This window comes from Dermacentor andersoni, chromosome 7 (assembly GCF_023375885.2).
Source record: "Dermacentor andersoni chromosome 7, qqDerAnde1_hic_scaffold, whole genome shotgun sequence".
Lineage (NCBI taxonomy): Eukaryota > Metazoa > Arthropoda > Arachnida > Ixodida > Ixodidae > Dermacentor > Dermacentor andersoni.
In genome coordinates, this window is record NC_092820.1 from 102536387 (window position 1) to 102547163 (window position 10777).

Below are 10777 nucleotides of genomic sequence, written 5' to 3' on the forward strand. Positions count from 1 at the left end.
CCATCGTTTCAAGACGGCTAGAACACGCTCTGCGAAAACGTATGAACTATATCTGTGTTGATCGTCATTCGGATATAAGTGTTAAATAAGCCATAATTACATCGTAGTTTTGACCTGCTAAACCCCAGAATCGATTTTTTTTAACCATTTCTGTTTGCTTACTGAACGTTGTTGAAAAACCACGATCCAAATATGAGCACGCCGTGGTGGAAACTCCGGAATAATTTTGGCCACTTGGGGTTCTTAACATTCACCTATGTTTAAGTGAATGATCGTTTTTGCATTTCGTTCCCATTTAAATGCGGCCAACTTGGCCGAGATTGAACCGCGGCCTCAGAAACTATGTATCCCCTGAGTTGTCGCGGCAGGTAACAGAAAACGTGTGGCTACGCAGAGCATCTGGGCAATATTTAATTTGAACGATACTTTCAACCAAATGGATACGTGAGTCCAACAATATCTTTTGTTGCAGAAGATCGGGCGCAGTAGCACGCTGGGTATTGATGCTTATAAGTGTTGTGGTAAACGCGAAGCAATATGGAAGAACGCTTGCCTTCGTCGTTTTCTCCTTATTCCGTCTTGTTTAGTGCTGCACCGCTTATAAGTTACGGTTTCTACCCGATCAGCTTTATGCTGGCTGTCGAAACAGTTGTTTCTCCCGCGGTGCTGCCTGCCGGATCAACCTCCCATACCAACGTATTATTTGCCAGTCTTTCGCTTCTTCCTGAATCTACACATTGAGCAGCATCGCAAATGCGCAGTCAGGTGGTAAATGAAGCCGTAAATAATGGTAATACCGAGAGCTGGTTCGTTCCTAATTTAGCGCACTTGTCACTGTGGTGTTGTCCCAAGTTGTGACACCGAACCGCCCAATGTGTTGCTTACTTTTAAACTAGATACCGATATATTTACAAACGCTAGATAAAATAGGTGTTTTCAATGTTTATTTCCTTGGTGACGAAGATACACTCGCCAGAGGCAACAAAAAGACCAAGAAACTTTATGTCGTTTCGAGGTGCGTACGGCTCCCTTCACATATGCGAACGAGAAAGGTTCGTGCCTTATACATGTAATAGATGATGCTACCAACTAATGTATATGTGATGTATATGTATAGATTTCCACGCACTCGATTCGGCGTATGAGGTTTGGATTGAATAAATATTAATAATGCCTATTGAGGGTGGTTTCTCCGCGGCGATAATAGAGGCAAAATGCAATTGAATGGTTTCAGCTAATATAACATGATGTCGAGCAAGTGCGTTCGCGGCCACTTGTCCCTTGGATGCGCCATTTTGGTGTCGAATGATACGCTATCTGAAGTTGCCTGCTTCTCCGATCTACGATGCACTGCAGCCTTGGCGTGGTGTATTGCATACCACTACTGGGTAACGTTGGCGTTCTAAGTTGTCTTTTACGCGTACCAGTTCGCTCCTTAGCTTGTGCGTGGGCACATGGGCAATCTGAGTATTACAGCCCTTGAGCACTTTTGCGACTGCTTCACTTACACAGGGAGCATACGGAATGGGTGCTGTTTTTCTAGGCTGCGCAGTGCTGGTGCGGAGGCGCTCAGCAGAACGGCGTTGTTGCGGACGTAGTAGTTTCCAGAAGTAGCCATTACTTGCCAGGTCGTTTCTTATTATTTTCGCTTTCAGCCTACGTGAGGGTTCGTGCGTACAAAACCCGCTTGAACAAAGGTGCCGCCTCCGAGCGTTTCTGGCCCATGAGATGTATAGGTATCTGTGCAAATCTCTGGTATTTGGCGAAATGAGTCCGTTTCCTGTACATGGTTGCAGTGCTGATTCATTGCTGCGTTTGGCTTGTATTTCTCTTAGCTCTAGAATTCATATAATAAAACAGAAAGGATGTCGTGGCCTATCAAACTGTGGGAATAAAAATTATACGTTTCCGCTTCCGTACGGAAGCCCTTTATCAATACACTAGCTGCTCGAAGCTGCGACCTTAAGTATGTAATAGTACCTACAACGCAGCATTTTGCGTATGCAGGTGCATGGCTGTCATCATGGTGCTTCAACTTTTTGCTGCGACCTGGATAGCAAGGATTTCCCCCCGAAATGATGCTTTAATTCAGTTTCTTTTATTGGCATTATTGGAAGTCTTGTCCCAGTCAGTGTTTTAAACGAGGCAGCCCAGTGCTCCGCCCACGTGCATCGGAAACGACATTATTGTTTCCTTGTAATTCGCTTGCAATTATTTTTTTTGACATCATACATATTGTTGCAGTATGGTATGTGCCGGCAGCGCGACAACAAAAGAAGACGAGGTTGACTGTTTTGCTATGGTGTGCATGCCCACAAGAACTTAATTAGGTTACTTTGGATGCCAGGTCATAAGGGATTATACATGAACTAAATGGATGACAGTCTCGCGAGAGCAGTCCTCAATGGCCCTGTACTATGATTACGTTCTACATCGGCTTACCTAATTGCTGCTACATTTAGGATATATGCAATTGATCAAGACTTTATGAACCAAGCCATAGCAAATTTTTCAGAATATGGACACCTCCTAGGAGCGTGGCACAAAATTTCCTTTCACAACAGAAAAACTGAAGTAATTCTTACCCAATTAGGCTGTCGAACACCTGTGTTAAACTTTTATCGTCACACGCCTGGTCTGGCAGCCTCCAGCTTATGCCCAATCTGCATGTGCAGAAGATGAGACCATAGATATCTTTTTCTTATTATGCCGCCGTTTTAGTTTTCTTCTTTAAGGAAAAACATTTCAGAACCAACGTTAAAGCAATTTGGTTTACATTTTTTCATTCCAAATATTCTTTCTCTAGGAGTCTCCTCTCTTGGAAACTACCACAGGAATATTTTCTCAGCCGTGGACAAATTCATAGTTGTTTCAAGGCGACTCAGCTAAATTCTTCAAACATTATCTTTGTACATTTTCACTTGACACTTTACCAACATTTGTATTAACAGAATTTTGCTAATTCCATCCAATTCTTTACCAATTGCTTGCAGTAAGTACGCGCCATCGTAGAAGGATATCCTATCCTACCCGATGCTATGGTTGGGAGCCCTCGCTGTTGCGTTTAATAATATACCAGTGCAAATCTCGTACGCAGTCACATGTGGTGGGGAGTGCGTGGTATGATCACTACGACGCTGCGCTGTATCTCCGTTGTGAACGCCACGTCGGTTCCGTCACCATGTCTTGATACGACCCCAAGGGGTCTACATACCCGCAAGCTTTATGAGATTTAGTGCTATCGCACTCTCGTAACCAAGGGATTTTCGCCGGCACATATGGCACGGACGTTGAAGAGTGGCTCACCTGGCATGAACGCGTCCGCGACCATAACGGATGGTGACAATAATGCTTGTCAACGTAATCTTCTATCTCCAAGGCACGGCTTTCGTGTGGTATGACGCACACGAAGAAGACCTGACTAGCTGGGAAGTGTGCCAACAAAAGATGCGTGACGTATTTGGAAAACCTTCAAGGTCGTCAGCTAACAGCCAGACAAGAGCGTGCGACACTGGCTGAATCGTCCACATAGTCGTATATTTCCTATATACAGGACGTGCCGGCTCTTTGTAAAAAAAGCAGACAAAGACATGTCGGAATCGGATAAAGTCGGCCATGTGCTAAAGGGAATAGCAGACGACACATTCAATTTGCTTTTGTGCAAGGATTGTGCGACAGTTGATGCCGTCCTTTCGGCGCGCTGATGCCTAGAACAAGCTAAAGGCCGACGCAATGCTCAGCGATTCGATCGCCTGCCAATCACCGCAGTTATTTCCTCCTGGACTGACGTTCCAGCGCTTCGTCAGCCATCAAGTTCACCTAGCGTGACAGAGATTGTCCGTCGGGAACTGGACGCCATTTCTCCAGTGATCCGTTATCCTCCATCGCCCGACTATGACGTGACGACCGTATCACTCATTCAAGCTGTCGTTCGACAAGAGTTTGCCAACATGGGTTTCCACAGTGAAGGAAGCAGCCGTCCACTCCCCAAATGCTCCAGTGGTCGTTTCAGCTGCACCAAGTCGGCGGTACCCACCAGTGCGTTATCAAAGCCCAGGTGAATGGCAAACGTGACATGAATGGCCGCAGCCATTCGTACTCATCTGCGCGTGCCATCGTCACTTTTCATCACAGCTCGGCATATGACCCGCGCGGCCAATTTTATGCTCGATACAGTCCACCACGTAGTGACGTCCCCGCTCCGTCGTTTAATCCAAACCGTTCGCCCTCGCCTCAAGCTCGACAGTTCCGCTCACCTACGCGTCGACGTTCGCCGCCTCCGTCGTATCCCAGTCGAAACTCGGAAAACTAAACAATGCAGCGCCCGGAGGTTACGCTGCATTGACGACCCGGAACGAAGATCCTCTCTTGACCTCTTCTCCTTGACGCAACCGCATCGAAGTTTTCATTGATGGTCTGTTCATAACCACTCTAATAGACACAGATGCCCAGACATCTGTAATGAGCTCCGCCCTCCGCCGACGTCTTAAGAAAATGCTCACACTTGGCGCCTCCCCTCCCGTTCTAGTTGCCAATGGCAGCACAACTGCGTACTCGACCTATGTACTGCCCGTATTAACATTACCGGCCGTGTTCTGGCGTTCTTACGGAGTTCTGTGCTAATATCGACACCAATTTACTGCCGACGACGCCATAGACAAGCCCCGCATTGGGTGGGGCCAATTCGTTCGTCTGCCACCCCGGGTCGATCCATACCTCTCAATGGTGCCCTTCCCGTCTCTCCCTGATGGAGAGTACGTGGAATATCCTGTTCTAGACGTTCCCTTAAGCCGCCATGTTACGTTACCTAACACCATTGTTACAGTTCGGAATAATCAGGTGGGCATTTCCATTGTGAACTTTACTTAATCGACGAAAGTTCTTCCGCTGCATATTTCCCTAGCAACGCTGAATTCATTGCAGCACTGTACTGTTTTGACACTGGCTACTTATCCTCAGCTTGACTGCTGTACAGTCGACTTCAAATTCTACGTATGAGGACATATTAAACCGAACGATTTCGCGCGATTATGGGGAACGGGCCAACGGCCTCGTCAAAATGGTTCTCAAAACAGATTATTTATGACCAGCGCGGGAGTACCTCGGTCAGGAGTGGTTTGGGCAATTAGCAAGGATATGGCCATCACTTGTCAGCCGCACAAATTGGTAGGTCAACGCCGGAGACGTGGTCAATGGAATGATACGGTCCATCACCTGTCAGCCGCCCGAATTGGCATGTCCACGCCGGGGACGGAATCGGTATACGATCGGAGTCAGCGTACGCCCCCCCATCCCATTTCCCCGTTTGTGCCCAGTCATGTGCGTGCGTTTCCTACAAGGCTCCCTTCGGAGGGAAACGGCAACCGACCCCCGGATTGGTGGGACCTGATGTCATCGCTCTTCTGATGCCGGATTTGGAGATGTGACTGAACAATAACCACGCAGGACATCAAAGGAGCAACGGACGGCAGGAGTCATCGGCTGCTACGGCTTCATCATGAATTTTTCTGTATCACTTAGAATTTTCTCGTAGATATCTAAATATGAACGTGTTTGTAAAAGGTCCTAAATATCATGCCCAGACTGCCGTTTCCTTACTCCTCGATGAGCAAAGTACATTCCAGGCCTTCGGACTCCCAGTCACAACATTGAATGGCAGCGGTGAGATAGCCAGCACAGCGCTTCGACTTCGGCATGGTGAGTGCACGACCTTTTCTCCTTTGAGAGTTGCCAGGGTTAACGTGGTTCTTGCTGTTGACAAGCGTGTTAGAAGCCTTGTTGACAGACACCTTGCTTCTACACTTAATTCCTTGAGAAACTTGGCGGCAAAAGAGAGGTAGCCATGGATTGGAGGAAGTCGCGCAGAGCGGACTTCAACGTGATATGGGGGGAATTGGGGATTGGTTTTGGGAAGAAGCTAAAGAAGGCGGATGTAATCGATGCGATGGAGGCAAGCGGCAGAGATCACGAGGAGATCGTGCAGGCTTGGGAGGATATTCAGGACCAGAGAAAGGGAGAGCAGGATGAACGCGAGTACCAGAGAAAGCGAGAGCAGGATGAAAGCGAACGCGAACGCGAGAGAGAAGGCGACATAAGGCGGGACAGAAAACGTGAAAGGGAAAGAGAGGAAATTGACAGGAAAACCCAGAATCTCAGGGCACTGGAGGCACAGTATAGGCTGCACGTATTCGAGGATGGCGAAAACAAAAACAGCTTTCTTGAATTTTTCTAGAATGTTTGCGCAGAGGTACAGCTGCACTGTGACTTTTGGTCGGCAAAGTTGTTGGGGGTACTTCCCGGGGCGTGTTCTGTTGCTTATCTCGCCTTTCTGATGTCGACTTCAAGAGGTACAATCTAGCTAAACAGGCATTGTTGCGCCATTTCGGTGTTTTTGCGGAGACCGAGAGACAAGATCAAAGTGACCAGTACAAAATTTGCCCTGTCGAAGAGACGGAGGTTGCGCCACTAAATGAAGAGCATGGAAAGGGCGAGGTGGCGAAATCCTCAGAGGCAGAGAACGTCGAGAGCGAGGCTGTTGTCAGCCTACTGAGAGCGGCAATTCCTGAGGACATCCCTTGCGAGGACGAGGCTTGTTCCAGCGGCCATAGAACGTTAAGGAGGTGCTGGAGACATTCGCTGATCCGAGCACTTGGGCGACTTTCCGGAATCGTCTACGATAGACCCAGATGCGGTGGCGGCCGATCCAAGAAAAGACTCGACGCAGCAGAACGGCGCGGACATCACTCAGGGCTCCAGCATCGGTGACTGCGCAATGCCGTCGTAGGCCGAAACCGAGCCGGCGGCCATCCTGGAGAGCCCTTCTTTCGGGGAGGAGGCTTGTTACAGACACCCTATGAGGGTCAATGTAGGACTGGATACCTTCCTCGTGCCTCAGCACTTGAGTGATTCTGTGGCATTGCCGAGAATCGAGAAAGATGTAGAGACAGTGACGATTACGAAAGGCGGTCCTTGCGGGGACGAGGCTTGTTTCAGAAATCCTAACAGTGTAAAGGAGGCGCTGAAAACCTTCCACGTACCACCGCACTTGAGCGACGGTCCGGATACGCCAAAACAAGCCAATGCCATGGCGGCCAGGCAGGGCAGGCACCCGACGCTTGGGGTTTCTAGCGCCACATTCGGTGACCAGCTGGCAGCGACAAATTGGTTCAGGCGGCACAGGCTCAAAAAGCTAAGTATTCGGCGGTTTAAAAAAGAGCGAAAGGCGTCACATCGTCGAGCGTGAGACAGAGGCACAGGCCATCTCGCAGAGCCGAAAAGGGTTCGTTGCGGCGATTCAGGAAACGGAGGCGTCGCGAAAGGTTGATAAGGACAATAGAGGGCACGTATCTGCGAGTAAGGGTGTGGCTGAAAAGTTCAACTGAGCTGAGACAGGCGCGTCGGAACCGCGTTGGTCGAACGGTCACTGAGGTGGAATGTGCCACGAATGCCAAGACGAAGGGAGAATGGTTATTCTTGCCGCGTTTACGGCCCCCCCCCCCCCCTCAGGGACGAGACAGCAGGCCGCGAGCACAGAGTGGTAGGTGACGGCAGAGAGAAATGTAGGTCTCGCACCACTTGTGCTCAGTGTGGCCCAAAGGCTGTCAGTCGGCGACCCAATAGAGCACCATTACGAGAGCAATTGTCGAATAGGACCCATCCATAAATTAATTTTGTTGTTTTTGCTTGTAATTAGTGCGCAATGCAATTTTCTTGTTAGTTTTAAGGTCATATTACTTTTTATTTTATTATTTTCGCGTTAGGAAAGCATCTTTTTCGAAGGTTTCTTGCGCGCAGATAGTGTGCAGCTTTTGTTTTTTTTAGGTTGTAAATACCACTGCAGGAATTAATTTAGTTGATAAAAAAGCGGTCAGCAGAGCGCAGTACGTTTAGCATTCGAGGCGCTGGTACTGCCAGCCGGCACTGACCAAATGAGCAACTCGGCACGCGACCTTGATCCCTTTGACCATTTCAATCGCTGTACCGAACCCCGTGGTTCAGAAGGGAAGCTTTTGTTTTCTTTTTCTTCGGCTGCTTGAGAAACACTCGCCACATATGGGAAATGTTAGTTCGGAAAGGTAGAGTTTGGAAACGTGGGACACATTGCCGGGAGAGGGTCCCAATTCTTTCTTCGAATTTCGACAACGCTATACCGTGACCGAATTGACACCGGTCTTGGGGCTGTTTAGAGGGGGAGGAACAAAGGTGGCTGAAAGTAGCCGACTCATGGGTCTGCCCACTCCTTGGCTGCACCCGTTTGTCGTGTGTCACTGATCTCGGGAGCGTGCGGATGTCAGGAGAGATGGCGTGGGGAGAGGCTGAGCAGCACAGCGAACAGATTTTAATTACCCCAAACACAAAATAAAACTCTTCTGAACTACAACACCATGAAGAGATACTGACCCCTATGCCACCTACTTAGCAGTGACTAAACATGTTCTTATTGCCGGCCACGTCAGTCCGTGGCGCTTTCTACTCGAAAGTTAGGCAACCCTAGCCTATGGCTGGGCGTTAACAGAAAGGAGCGTTCTTACAGACTTTTAATGCCACACGTATCCTCAGAGTCCGATGCGTATCAGATCTTCCACATAGTTGGTGTTCTCGCCGACTCTGCAAGCGTTGATGCCTTGGTGTTGGGCAGTCATATTGTCCGTCTCTGACGCCGGTGTCCCGAACTCCATCGATGATGTGGCACCCCGACTTCACCACTTGGGCCTAACTCCGGTTTCCGCCGCTACTTCTTCGAGTGCCGACGAGACGCCCCGGGGGCTATCGTACGTGCTGGTCTGCCTCTGAAGGGGGATCCTTCCTGGAGTGCCCGGCACCGCCATGAAAGGCTGCAGCAGGTCCAAGAAGCCTCACTCGAACGTCGCCGATGTCGACGGCCACACCCTGGACCGCCAGCGTCACGGACTTGACCGAATCTCCATGGATCCGTTCGCCTGTGCGATGCTGACGCTCCAAGCTTCTTGGCCCAAAGCCACGTCGATAATGCCAGCTGAGCGCCGCTTCTCTCTCGATCACGGTTCGGGTCACGCGCCTCGAGGGCTCATGCCGTTCGGACCGATACGTGCACAACGTCCTCTTCCTTTCTTTCTGCGCCGCATGCCTCTTACATGTGACATGGGGCCCCTTTTCAGGAGTTTTTGTTTTCAAAAAAACTGCCTTTTGTCGGTTTTCTTGGTGGCGAATTTGACTCTCCTGTTGTGACTTGGGTGCTTTTTATATCGTGGCTCACGACACATCACCACACTTTCACCCACATTTCATCACAAGCACCGTGCACAACGTTTGCGAGTTCATTGTTCCCACCACTTTACATGTTTACGCTTGTTCCGACCGCGTTACACTCTCGATATTTCATTACTTCATCGCCCTACTCATGGAATCCGCCCCCAGATTCTGCCAACCTTTGTTGTATTCTATGTGGAAACAGTATTCTCGCAAGGTGAGCCTCCATCCCATTATTATGCCATGAGCTAGCTTTGCTCAAATACTCTAAGGGCTGGGGGTCTGTCTGCATCCTAAATTGTTTGCCAAATAAATAGATGTGGAATGTCTCGCCCATAGAAGGGCGAGACATTCCTTCTCTACGGTTAAGTAATTCCGTCCTGCATTGTTAATTCACCTGCTAGCGAAAAATACCGGATAGAGTGTCTTGTCTTTCTCTTCCAGGAGTACTGCTCCTAATATCTTATCGGAGGCATCAGTTCGTAGAAGAAACTCCTTCCGTATGTCTGGTTCTAACAGCGCCGGTGGATGTGCTAAGTTTTTCTTTAGCATTTCCAACGCCCTTTGTTGATGCTCACCCCAGTCGACTATGTTGTTTGCCCCATTTTCGTCAACGTTATTAATGGTCCAGCTACTTCAGAGTACTTTGGGATAACTTCTCTATAAAATCCTGTAAGCCCCCAAAAACATTGCGCTTGTTTCTTTGTCTTAGACATACTGCTTGGATATTGTATAGAGTATCTGCCTTGGGCTCGACTTGGCCCATTCCCAATTTGTGCCCTAAAACTTCCACGGCCTTGTACCCAAGTTCACTTTTTGTTGGCTTTATCTTCAGCCCCGCGTCCATTACTCTCGTTATCAGCATTTCAAAGGGCCTTAGTGTGTTCATCCTACGTATCAGTGGCAACCAGTATGTCATCAGTATAGTGTTCAACGTGTGGCGCAGCATGTAACACCTATGTTATCAATCTTGTGAACACTGCTGCCACTGTCATTAGACCAAATCGCATATACTAAAATTGAAATAGTCCTTTTGAGCACGAGAGAGCTGTCTTTGGACGCTTCTTCCATAGGAATCTGCAAATCTTCTTTAGACAAATCCAGTTTTGAGAAATAAATCTTATTTGCCACCCTTGCTATTACCGCGTCTATCCTCGGGATTCGTTCTGCGTCTGTTTTCAATGCGTTGTTGAGACGTCTGATATCAACACATACTATATTAGAACCGTAGGCTTTCTGAACCACTACTAATGTCGCGTTATAAAGAAAATTAGCCCTTTCTATGATTTCCTTGCGTCAACATCTCGTCTATATCACTTTCAATCGCTTCTTGCATTGCAAGGGGTAATCGATATTGCTTTACATGCACTAGTTCTGCTATTGAACACTGTAGCTCGCACCGCGCTACTTCTGACCGCCCAGGGCGATCTCTCAACACTTCCTTGAACTTGTGAATCATCCCTCTCAATTTCTCTACTTATGTTGCCGCTAGGGATTGGTTTAACCTAACGCTCTCTACCCCCATGGTCTTCTTATCGATATAAGTGTG

The 10777-nt window shown here is 48.5% G+C and overlaps 1 protein-coding gene across 1 annotated transcript in view; it reads right to left on the reverse strand.

The window, feature by feature from the left end:
* LOC126534013 (glucoside xylosyltransferase 1-like) overlaps positions 1–2663 on the reverse strand; it is a 42109-nt gene extending 39446 nt beyond the window's left edge. The window contains exon 1 of the mRNA XM_055072581.2: positions 2586–2663. The gene's annotated coding sequence lies outside the window, so the exon portion shown is untranslated. The remainder of the gene's footprint in view (positions 1–2585) is intronic.
* Positions 2664–10777: the final 8114 nt, after the last annotated feature.